Here is a 13,650-nt window from a genome sequence, read left to right on the forward strand (position 1 = left end):
AGGAGAGGAAGGGAAGGAGGAGTAGGAAAGAAGGAAAGGGGGCGCCCCCCCCCCCACACAAACCTATTCCAATTAGGCCTCCTGCCCAAGGGGGTGCACCAGCCCCTTGTGGGCTGTTGTGCTTCCTTCTTATGGCCCATAAGGCCCATAACTTCTCCCGGGTGGTTCCGGTAACCTCCCGATACTCCGGAAAAATGACCGAACCACTCGGAACCATTCCAATGTCCAAACATAGGCTTCCAATGTATCGATCTTTATGTCTCGGACATTTCAAGACTCCTCGTCATTCCCGTGTTAAAATCCGGGAGTCCGAAAAACCTTCAGTTCATCAAAACACATAAACTCATAATACCGATCGTCACTGAACGTTAAGCGTGCGAACCCTATGGGTTCAAGAACTATGTAGACATGACCGAGACATGTCTCTAGTCAATAACCAATAGCGGAACCTGGATGTTCATATTGGCTCCCACATATTCTATGAAGATCTTTATCGGCCAAACCGCATAACAACATATGTTGTTCCCTTTGTCGTCGGTATGTTACTTGCCCGTGATTCGATCGTCGGTATCTCAATACCTAGTTCAATCTCATTACCGGCAAGTCTCTTTATGCATTCCGTAATGCATCATCCCGCAACTAACTCATTAGTCACAATGCTTGCAAGGCTTATATTGATGTGCATTACCGAGAGGGCCCAGAGATACCTCTCTGATACTCGGAGTGACAAATCCTAATCTCGATCTATGCCAATCAACAAACACCATTAGAGACACCTATAGAGCACCTTTATAATCACCCAGTTACGTTGTGACGTTTGGTAGCACACAAAGTGTTCCTCCGGTATTCGGGAGTTGCATGATCTCATAGTCATAGGAACATGTATAAGTTATGGAGAAAGCAATAGCAACAAACTAAATGATCATCGTGCTAAGATAACGGATGGGTCAAGTCAATCACATCATTTTCTAATGATGTGATCCCGTTAATCAAATGACAACTCATGTCTATGGCTAGGAAACTTAACCATCTTTGATTCAATGAGCTAGTCAAGTAGAGGCATACTAGTGACACTTAGTTCGTCTATGTATTCACACATGTACTAAGTTTCTGGTTAATACAATTCTAGCATGAATAATAAACATTTATCATGATATAAGGAAAAAAATAATAACTCTATTATTTCCTCTAGGGCATATTTCATTCACCATCGACATTGGTTTTCTTCTTAAAGACCCATTTGCAACCAATGGCCTTTACGCCAGGCGACGGATCAACCAAGTCCCAGACTGGATTTTCATCCATGGACTATAACTCGGATCTCATGGCCTCTAGCCATGCCTCAAAATTTGGGCTCACCATCGCTTCCGCATACGTGGCCGGCTTGTCAATTTCTAGCAACAATACATCACGCACTTTGCGCAGTCTTTCCGACCTTCATGGTTCCGGTGCCGCTTCCACTACGGGTTCCCTGACTGACTCCGGTATGATCTCATCACCCGCTGAGCCGTCCCCGAGTGGTACTCGAATTTCTTCGAGGAGGACCATCCTCCCACTGGCCTCCTGACTGAGAAACTCTTTATCAAGGAAAACCCCGTTCCAAGCAACAAAAACTTTCTTCTCTTCCCGGTTGTAGAAGCTATATCCCAAGGTTTCCATCGGATATCCCACGAATATGCATTTATCCGACTTGGGTGTAAGCTTGTCTGACATAAGTCGCTTGACAAATGCTTCACAACCCCAAACCTTTAGAAAACACAAACTGGGACTCTTCCTGGTCCACATCTCATGTGGTGTCTTGTCTACGGATTTTGATGGTACCCTGTTAAGTGTGAAAGCTGCAGTTTCTAGAGTGTATCCCCAGAATGACAAGGGTAAATCCAATTTGCTCATCATAGATCGAACCATGTCCAATGATATGTCTCCAACGTATCTATAATTTTTGATTGCTCCATACTATATTATCTACTGTTTTGGGCAATATTGGGCTTTATTTTCCACTTTTATATTATTTTTGGGACTAACCTATTAACCGGAGGCCCAGCCCAGATTTGTTGTTTTATGCCTATTTCAGTGTTTCGAGGAAAAGGAATATCGAACGAAGTCAAAACAGAACGAAATCAACTAGAGAAGTTATTTTTGGAAGGAAACCTACCGGATAGACTTGGACCCTACGTCAGGAGAAGAAGGAGGTGCTCACGAGGGTAGGGGCGCGCCCCCTGCCTCGTGGCCCCCTTCGGTCCACCAACGTAACCCTTGTACCCATATATACCTACGTATTGTAAAACTTCCAGAGGGGAGACTAGATCAGGAGTTCCACCGCCAGAAGCCTCCGTAGCCACCGAACACCAATCTAGACCCGTTCTGGCACCCTGCCGAAGGGGGCAATCCTTCTCCGGTGGCCATCTTCATCATCCCGGTGCTCTCCATGACGAGGAGGGAGTAGTTCTGCCTCGGGGCTGAGGGTATGTACCAGTAGCTATGTGTTTGATCTCTCTCTCTCGTGTTCTTGATTTGGCACGATCTTGATGTATCGCGAGCTTTGCTATTATAGTTGGATCTTATGTTTCTCCTCCCCTTCTACTCTCTTGTAATGAATTGAGTTTCCCCTTTGAAGTAATCTTATCGGATTGAGTCTTTAAAGATTTGAGAACACTTGATGTATGTCTTGCCATGCGTATCTGTGGTGACAATGGGATACCACGTGATTCACTTGATGTATGTTTTGGTGATCAACTTGTGGGTTCCGCCCATGAACCTATGCATAGGGGTTGGCACACGTTTTCGTCGTGATTCTCCGGTAGAACTTTGGGGCACTCTTTGAGGTCCTTTGTGTTGGTTGAATAGATGAATCTGAGATTGTGTCATGCATATCGTATAATCATACCCACGGATACTTGAGGTGACATTGGAGTATCTAGGTGACATTAGGGTTTTGGTTGATTTGTGTCTTAAGGAGTTATTCTAGTATGAACTTTAGGGCTGTTTGTGACGCTTATAGGAATAGCCCAACGGATTGATTGGAAAGAATAACTTTGAGGTGGTTTCGTACCCTACCATAATCTCTTCGTTTGTTCTCCGCTATTAGTGACTTTGGAGTGACTCTTTGTTGCATATTGAGGGATAGTTATGTGATCCAATTATGTTAGTATTGTTGAGGGAACTTACACTAGCGAAAGTATGAACCCTAGGCCTTGTTTCAACGCATTGCAATACCGTTTACGCTCACTTTTATCATTAGTTGCCTTGCTGTTTTTATAATTTCAGATTACAAATACCTTTATCTACTATCTGTATACCACTTGAGGGAAATTTGCTACTGTCCTACAAACCTCTGCACTTGGAGGCCCAACAATGTCTACAAGAAGAAGGTTGTGTAGTAGACATCATCCAACAAGGTACGATTCCTCCGTTTTGATACGCCATTTCTCTATGACGTACCCCGAGGTGTGAGCTGAGGTACTATACCTCGGCTTTTCAGATGATCATCAAACTCCTGGCTCATGTACTCACCTCCAGGATCAGATCGTAGAAGTTTTATAGTCTTGCCGAGCTGATGCTCAACCTCATTCTGAAACTCTTTGAACTTTTCAAAAGTTTCCGACTTGTGCCTCATCAAATATATATATCCATATCTACTCAAGTCGTCGATAAAAGTCACGAAGTAGTGATAGCCACCTCTGGCAATTGTGCTCATTGGACCACACACATCACTATGTATAAGTTCCAATAGCTCGGATGCCGTCTCGCAATTCTTTGCGAAAGTAGACTTAGTCATCTTGCTGAGCAAGCATGATTCGCATGTCTCGAATGACCCAAAGTCGGACGAAGTTACGAGCCCATCATCATGGAGCTTATTTATGCGTTTCAGACTAATGTGTCCAAGCCGGCAATACCAGAAGTATGTCGGATTTATCTCATTAGACTTATGCCTCTTGACATTCATGTTATAGACCGGTTCCTGTTCTAGATTCAATATAAATAGCCCATCAACAATGGGTGCATAGCCATGGAACATCCCATTCAAATAAATCGAACAACCATTGTCCTTTAAATTGAATTCATAACCCTGACTAATCAAGCATGAGGCGGAAATAATGTTTCGACTAAGTGTAGGAATGTAATAACAATTATTTAATTCCATAATAAATCCAGAAGCAAGCTGGAGTTGCATCGTGCCGACCTCCAACGCAGCAACTCTTGCTTTGTTGCCGACCCTGATGTCAATCTCCCCTTGTGCCACATGTCTAGTTCTTACCAGCCCATGCATCGAGTTGCAAATATCAACAACCGATCCGGTATCAAATACCCAAGAGCTGCTATGTATGTCAGCAAGGTAAATGTCTATAACATATGCAACAAGTGTACCTTTGCCCGAAGAAGCATTTCCGGCCTTCTTGCCATGCTCTGCAAGCCACTTGCTACAGTTCCTCTTCCAGTGATTAGTTGCAATGATAGCAAATGGTCTTCGAGTCCAGTCCAGACTTCGACGCAGCGGCGGAGGTTGCCGTCTCCGTGACCTTTGCCTAGTCTTTTTCTTGGACCAACTCTTCTTGAACTTAGCTGATTTCTGCACCATCAACACTTGATGTGTGCCTTTCTTAATATCCTGCTCTGCCACTTTGAGCATCCCATGCAATTTAGTGAGCTTTTTATCCATGCCATGCATATGATAGTTCGAGATGAACGTCCCATAGCTGGGCGGAAGAGAACCCAGAACTGCATCAGTAGCCAGCTCATCCAAGAGTGGGAAGCCCAAACGATCCAAAGCTTGCACATATCCGATCATCTTGATCACATGTGGTCTCAGTGGATCACCTTCCTTCAGCTTGCAATCCATCAAGGATCGCCAGATGTTGAACCTTTCGGTCCTAGGCTGTGTCCGAAACATGCTCTTGAGACTTTCGATCATATCGTAAGCCTCAACTTTTTCGAAATGATGTTGCAAATCAGAATCCATACAAGCCAGCATCAGATAGCTGATCTCTGTTGATTCATCAACGAGTTTCTGGTAGGCATTCTTAGCTGTGGCACTAGCATTACCGGCAGGTTCCTTTGGAAGTGGATCCTCTAGAACTTGTTCCTTTTTATCATGCTCGAGAACAATTCTCAGATTTCTATACCAGGTGGTAAAGTTTGTTCCATTTAGTTTATCCTTTTCCAGAATTGATTTCAATGCAAAGTTGGGTTGAGCAGGTGTGTTTATGTAGAGTAATTCAAGCCTTAAATATAAATACTCTCACTGAAGTTGGCATCCCTCTGCAAACTCTTAGTGATTCAGGATCCGACTAGCACATGCGACTAGTGAGCTTTAGCATCACTGCTAGACAACATGCCTATCCGGTAAGCAACTCCTTGCTAATCGTATCTCTATACGACTCCTATCGGTCGGGAAGGTATCTCATACCCCGGCCCCAACCTTCTTTGCCACAAGGCCCAAACCATTTTGATAGCCTTGTCAAGATAACCTGATGCAGTGCATGTCCACGTCTGACACGAACCCTTCAGTTCAAGGACACCTAGCAGCACCCCAATTTTATAAGCCCACTACTAGGCGTACTTAACGTGCAAAGGTGCAACATCGGGAATGGCAAATTTCTTGATATTAACGAGGGATCTTTCTATCATTCTAACATGCATAGAAAACAAGAAGCATATCAATCACAAATAAAACATATATTGTGAAATAGTATGGCTCCTTCATGGATGTTCTTCCAGGTCGGCTCTGACTCCGATGACCATCTAGGAACTCCATCTTGTTTGTCACGCCGGGACGCCAAGCCACCAACCTGATCTCTATTATCCAACTACTACAACTAGTAATGAATTTTACATAGAGTCACAAGTCGACACGCAGGTTGTTATACAATATAATGACAACACTTTGGCTCCTGCCGGCTCACAAACATGACACGCAGGCCATGTATAAATTACACACATGCATCACATACACATGAGCCATATTAGTCACATCAAACCTGCAAACAAAGTTATGCATAGAATCGCATTCTACCGGTTTGAGTGTCGGGTATGAAATACAAGGCTCTACGCACATGGCGGTCCCGATCTCATCTGAACTCCGATCACACCGAATATTTTGATCTGACCGATCTCATCGATCATCGCGAGTCTGATTCGAAATCACGTTTCACTGTTAACCCCAATGGCGGATACTGGCTGGTAGGGGTAGGTTGTGTCACGACCTCATCGATTCTGATTGACAGAAAACATAGCCACATCGACCCCCATGTGCAGTTGATCTCATCAACCATGAACACAGCCGATCTTATCAACAACGACAGTTCTCAACTGCCGCCTCCACATATCTAATATGCATACGATTTGAATCTAAATCCTATAGTAGAGGATCTGATACCATTGTTGGGATCTACGGTAGGGTGCGTCGACTGCACATTAAAAATTTCCTACGCGTAGAACAACCAAGAACATGCTATGGGGGTTGGATCACGGATCGTTACCACTAGACGCGCAGTGCCGTGCAGCAGAAGAAGAGTTGGGGCAGCGCGTCCATGTGGATCGTCTCCTCCTTGTTCGATCTCCCTCGAACAGCCGGTCATCGGTTCCCACGTACAGGTTCGCCGGAGCGGCGCAAGTGCACTGCCTCTAACGGTATCCGCACGTGCAGGAGGAACGTGATACGTCCATTTGCATCATGCTTTTATATCGATATTTATTGCATTATGGGTTGTTATTACACATTATGTCACAATACTTATGCCTATTCTCTCTTATTTTACAAGGTTTACATAAAGAGGGAGAATGCCGGCAGCTGGGATTCTGGGCTGGAGAAGGAGCAAATATTAGAGACCTATTCTGCACAGCTCCAAAAGTCCTGAAACTTCACGGAAGACGTTTTCAGAATATATAAAAAATACTCAGCGCAAGAAGTTCACCAGGGGGCCACACCCTGCCCACAAGGGTGGGGGCGTGCCCTACCCCCTGGGCGCGCCCCCTACCTCGTGGGCCCCCTGGTGGCCCTCCGATGTCCATCTTCTGCTATATGAAGTCTTTCGATGAGGAAAAAATGATAAGCCATCTTCTCGGACGAAACTCCGCCGCCACGAGGCGGAACCTTGGTGGAACCAATCTAGGGCTCTAGCGGAGCTGTTCTGCCGGGGAAACTTCCCTCCGGGAGGGGGAAATCATCGCCATCGTCATCAACAACGCTCCTCTCATTGGGAGAGGGAAATCTCCATCAACATCTTCATCAGCACCATCTCCTCTCAAAACCCTAGTTCATCTCTTGTATCCAATTCTTGTCTTCAAGTCCGGGATTAGTGCTAGTAGGTTGCTAGTAGTGTTAATTACTCCTTGTAGTTGATACTAGTTGGTTTAATTGGTGGAAGATCATATGTTCAGATCCTATATGCATATTAGTACCCCTTTGATTATGAACATGAATATGCTTTGTGAGTAGTTACGTTTGTTCCTGAGGACATGGGAGAAGTCTTGCTATTAGTAGTCATGTGAATTTGGTATTCGTTCGATATTTTGATGAGATGAATGTTGTCATCCCTCTAGTGGTGTCATGTGAATGTCGGCTACATGACACTTCACCATTATTTGGGCCTAGAGGAAGGCATTGGGAAGTAATAAGTAGATGATGGGTTGCTAGAGTGACAGAAGCTTAAACCCTAGTTTATGCGTTGCTTCGTAAGGGGCTGATTTGGATCCATATGTTTCAAGCTATGGTTAGGTTTACCTTAATACTTTTGTTGTAGTTGCGGATGCTTGCAATAGAGGTTAATCATAAGTGGGATGCTTGCCCAAGTAAGGATAGTACCCAAGCACCAGTCCAACCACATACCAAATTATCAAAGTACCGAACGCGAATCATACGAACATGATGAAAACTAGCTTGCCGATATTCCCATGTGTCCTCGGGAGCGCTTTTCTCTATATAAGAGTTTGTCCAGGCTTGTCCTTTCATACAAAAAGGATTGGGCCACCTTGCTGCACTTTATTTACTTTTGTTACTTGTTGCTCGTTACAAATTATCCTATCACAAAACTATCTGTTACCACTGATTTCAGTACTTGCAGAGAATACCTTGCTGTAAACCGCTTATCATTTCCTTCTGCTCCTCGTTGGGTTCGACACTCTTACTTATCGAAAGGACTACGATAGATCCCCTATACTTGTGGGTCATCAAGACTCTTTTCTGGCGCCGTTGCCGGGGAGTGAAGCGCCTTTGGTAGGTGGAATTTGGTAAGGAAAAATTTATATAGTCTGCTAAAATGTACCGTCACTTGTTACTATGGAAAGTAATCCTCTGAGGGGCTTGTTCGGGGTATCTTCATCCCAACTAGTAGAGCAAAGAGTTGCTCCTCAACCTACTGAACCTACTGAAAATGAAAATGTCTGCTTTGAAATTCCTTCGGGTATGATAGAAAAACTGCTAGCTAATCCTTTTGTAGGAGATGGAACAAAGCATCCTGATGAGCACTTAATATATGTGGATGAAGTTTGTGGATTATTTAAGCTTGCAAGTGTACCCGGAGATGTTGTTAAGAAGGAGGTCTTCCCTTTATCTTTGAAGGGAGATGCATCGACATGGTATAGGCTATGTGATGATACGGGGTCATGGAACTACAAACGATTGAAATTGGAATTTCATCAGAAGTTTTATCCTATGCATCTTGTTCATCGTGATCGCAATTATATATATAATTTTTGGCCTCGCGAAGGAGAAAGCATCGCTCAAGATTGGGGGAGGCTTAAATCAATGTTCTATTCATGCCCCAATCATGAGCTCTCAAGAGAAATGATTATTCAAAAATTTTATGCCCGGCTTTCTGATAGCAATTGCACCATGCTTGATACTTCTTCTGCTGGCTCTTCTATGATGAAGACTATTGAATTCAAATGGGATTTATTGGAAAGAATTAAACGCACATCTGAAGATTGGGACCTCGACAAAGGTGAAGAATTAAATTCAAAGCCCACCCCCCACCCACTCTGTAGCCACTGTCGACGACTTAACCGACATGCTCGACTTCGACTCCGAAGAGATCGATGGTATGGACGCCGATGAAGGAGATGATGAAGAACCAGCGCCTACTAGGCCCTGGAAAGCCACCCCGTCATATGACATATACATGGTGGACACCTCAAAAGAAGGAGATGGCGATGGAACAGCGGAGGATGACCCATCTAAGAAACAGCCTAAGCGCCGACGTCAGCGCCGCCGCTCAAATTCCTGCCAAAACAAATACGACGATTCCAGCACGGGAGATAATAATACTCCGGAAAGCGCCGAAGAAAACCCCCTCCAACAAGATTTAGCACATGAGGATGGAGAAACCAACCCTCATGAGAGAGCGGCAGACAGACAGGTCGAGGACGATAATTATATGCCTTCCTCCGAAGACGAGGCAAGCCTCGACGACGACGAATTCGTCGTGCTAGAGGATCCCATCGAGAAAGAGCGTTTTCAACGCAGGATTATGGCCACGGCAAGAAGCCTCAAGAAAAAACAGCAACAGCTTAAAGCTGATCAAGATTTGCTAGTTGACAGATGGACTGAAGTCCTCGCGGCCGAAGAGCATAAACTCGAACGCCCCTCCAAGAGCTACCCAAAGCGCAGGTTGCTACCCCAATTAGAGGAGGAAGCACTTGATGTGGCCGCAACAGAGAGGCCTCTCGGCCCTCCACTCAAGCCGCACCCCATACCAAGGCACGGGAATATGTGTCGGACTTACGAGATATGTTGGAGGACAAGGCAAGGCAAACAAGATCGATCTACGGATCGCGTGGGCGCCCCACGGCTCGAGACGGTAACCGTCACACCATCCACAAATTCGGCAGGGCCGAACACAGTAGACAAAGCTCATTGGAGCTACGTCATGATATAGCCCAGTACAGAGGCGCCGCACACCCACTATGCTTCACAGACGAAGTAATGGATCATCAAATCCCCGAGGGTTTCAAACCCGTAAACATCAAATCATATGATGGCACAACAGATCCTGCGGTATGGATCGAGGATTATCTCCTTCATATTCACATGGCCCGCGGGTATGATTTCCACGCCATCAAATACCTCCCACTCAAGCTTAAAGGACCAGCTCGGCATTGGCTTAACAGCTTGCCAACAGGATCAATCAGTTGTTGGGAGGACCTGGAAGCCGCATTCCTCGACAATTTCCAGGGCACTTATGTGCGACCCCCAGACGCCGATGACCTAAGTCACGTAATTCAGCAGCCAGATGAATCGTCCAGGCAATTCTGGACACGGTTCCTAACAAAGAAAAATCAAATAGTCGACTGTCCGGACGCTAAGCTCCTAGCAGCCTTCAAGCAGAATATCCGTGATGAGTGGCTGGCCCGGCACCTTGGACAGGAAAAGCCGAAATCTATGGTAGCACTCACGACACTCATGACCCGCTTTTGCGCGGGAGAAGACAGCTGGCTTGCTCATAGCAACAATATGACCAAGAACCCTGGTAATTTGGACACCAGGGACAGTAGTGGAAGGTCGCGTCGCAACAAGCAGAAGCGCCGCATTAACGGCGACAATGGTGAGGATACGACAGTCAATGCCGGATTCAGAGGCTCTAAATCCGGTCAGCGGAAAAAGCCATTCAAAAGGAATCCTAGGGGCCCGTCCAGTTTGGACCGAATACTCGACCGCTTATGCCAGATACATGGCACCCCCGAAAAGCCGGCCAATCACACCAATAGGGATTGTTGGGTGTTCAAGCAGGCATGCAAGTTAAATGCCGAAAATGAAGACAAGGGGCTGCATAGCGATGACGACAAGGAGCCCCGGCCGCCGAACAACAGTGGACAGAAGGGTTTTCCCCCACAAGTGCGGACGGTGAACATGATATACGCAACCCACATCCCCAAGAGGGAAAGGAAGCGCGCGTTAAGGGACGTATATGCGATAGAGCCAGTCGCCCCAAAGTTCAACCCATGGTCCTCCTGCCCAATCACCTTTGATCGAAGGGACCATCCCACTAGCACCCGTCACGGAGGATTCGCCGCATTGGTTCTAGACCCAATTATTGACGGATTTCATCTCACTAGAGTCCTTATGGACGGCGGCAGCAGCCTGAACCTGCTTTACCAAGATACAGTGCGGAAAATGGGCATAGATCCCTCGAGGATTAAGCCCACCAAAACGACCTTTAAAGGCGTAATACCGGGTGTAGAGGCCAATTGTACAGGCTCAGTCACACTTGAAGTGGTCTTCGGATCTCCGGATAATTTCCAAAGCGAGGAGTTAATCTTCGACATAGTCCTGTTTCACAGTGGTTATCATGCACTGCTCAGGCGAACCGCGTTCGCTAAGTTCAATGCCGTACCGCATTACGCATACCTTAAGCTCAAGATGCCAGGCCATCGAGGAGTAATTACGGTCAATGGAAACACCGAACGCTCCCTCCGAACGGAGGAGCACACGGCGGCCCTTGCAGCGGAAGTACAAAGCAGCCTCTCCAGGCAGTTCTCCAGTCCGGCCACTAAACGACCGGACACCGTCAAGCGTGCCCGGAGTAACCTACAACAAGACCGCCTGGCACGATCCGAGCAGGCTTAGCAATGCGGCCCCAACCCCAACCCTCACAAAAAGGCGACGCCAGTACTTCGCGTACATAAATACGCTCTAGAGATACCATGGGCACAGGGGGAGGGGCACCATCATGGCACGCCCGAAACACGGCTTCAACCGCACCATGGGCTGCCGATTTTTTAATTTTCTCTTATTTTCAGGACTCCACTCTTCGGAAGGCCTGTTCGGCAGTTCAATTGCCACACAAACGATGCAAGAACCAGGGAAGCAGACAAGCCATGCCGCCTTACGGAACTCCTAGGTGGTCTCTATCACGAGCAGTATACCTGTTTCGCATATTATTCCGCAGCTTGCCCCTGGAACGGACATGTTACATAGTCCAACCTTTTGCTTATCGCATTAATTGTATCGTTCTGCTTTGATCACAGCCCCTTTTAATAAACAATGCATAGCTTTCTTCTATTTTTGCATTACCTTTTTTCTTTATATATGTTCCTTAACGACATGTTGCACCCGTACACATTGGTACGGCCAAAATACGCCAGGGGCTTTAGTACCCCTCAATATGGTGTGAGAAGTCCGAACACTTTAACAAGTGTGGCACCCCGACCTTATAGCATTATATGCATCGGCTCCGAATCATGTCTTGGGTCAATAGTTGGGTTTGCCCGGCTCCTATGTTTTGGTGCCTTACGTTCCGCTATATCGGCTAAGGTAGCACTAGGAGAACCACTGCGATTGTGCCCTAGTTGAGTTGGGTCGAGCAACTCAGTGGAGAAAGCTAAAACTGACCGTCATGACGAAGTGAGAGCTGGTCGCTGTTTGCGAGGTTTTTTTTGAGTCCTTAAAGACTTATGCCGCTTAGGGCGAGGAGCCGGCTCTGTCCGGCCAAGGTGTGGATAGCGCCCTGAACTCGGTCTTCCGAATACCAGGGGCTTCGCCGAAATTTGAAATTATAGAATTCTATGGCTAAGTGAGAGTGTTCACGCATTATAGTCCGATTGCCTTGTTCATTGGGCTGAGCGCCTCCCTCGAAGGACCCAAACATGGGAAAAAGAGCGCTCAGGTTTATCCCCGAACACCCCAGCACTAGCGGCACGGGGGCAGAAGCCGACGACTCGCCATCTCTCAGAATTGATAAACAGCCGCACAGAAGGTAATATTTTAAATTCAAATAGCATTGCTTAGCGCATATGAACAAGTTTTCAGCGCACAGGACAAAACGAGCAAGTTTCACTCAAAAATTACATCCCTAGAACATTCATCCGCCACAAGGCGGGCACCCTTCAAAACATCCTTATAATAATTCTTGGGCTTGCGATGCTCCTTCCCCGGCGGTGGCCTGTCCTTCACAAGCTTCTCAGCATCCAGCTTGCCCCAGTGCACCTTAGCATGGGCAAGGGCCCTATGGGCACCTTCAATGTAGACGGAGCGCTTGATGACTTTGAGCCTTGGACAGGCCTCCACCAGCCGCCGCACTAGCCCAAAATAGCTCCCAGGCAGAGCCTCTCCAGGCCACAGCCGAACTATGAGGCCCCTCATGGCCTGTTCAGCCGCCTTGTGGAGCTCGACCAGTTGCTTCAGCTGGTCGCTCAGGGGCACGGGGTGTCCGGCCTCAGCATACTGAGACCAAAACACCTTCTCTGTCGAGCTGCCCTCCTCGGCTCGATAGAATGCGGCGGCATCAGACACACTTCGGGGAAGATCTGCAAACGCTCCTGGAGAGCTCCGGATTTGGGTAAGTAACAAGTAACTCATGTTTATGTGTTTGCTTTGCATAAAGAATGCCTTGCCCGCCGCTATCTTCTTCACCTCATCCAACTCCTGGAGGGTCTTCTAGGATTCGGCCTTGGCAGACTTGGCATTTTCAATAGCCATCGCGAGCTCGGACGCTCGCGTCTTCGAGTCAAGCTCCAAACTCTCATGTTTTTCCATGAGAGCCTGGAGCTCTTGCCGTACCTTGCCAACCTCGGCATCATACTTCTCCCGCTCGGTGCACCTGTGGCCGCCATCTTCTCGGCCTCGAGCAGCGCTTGCTTAAGGGTCGCCACCTTAGACATGGCCCCTACAATAGCCACGATAATCCTGTCATTTTTCACAATTGCACATTTATA

The sequence above is a fragment of the Triticum dicoccoides genome, chromosome 7A, assembly GCF_002162155.2.
Source record: "Triticum dicoccoides isolate Atlit2015 ecotype Zavitan chromosome 7A, WEW_v2.0, whole genome shotgun sequence".
Taxonomy (NCBI): Eukaryota; Viridiplantae; Streptophyta; class Magnoliopsida; order Poales; family Poaceae; genus Triticum; species Triticum dicoccoides.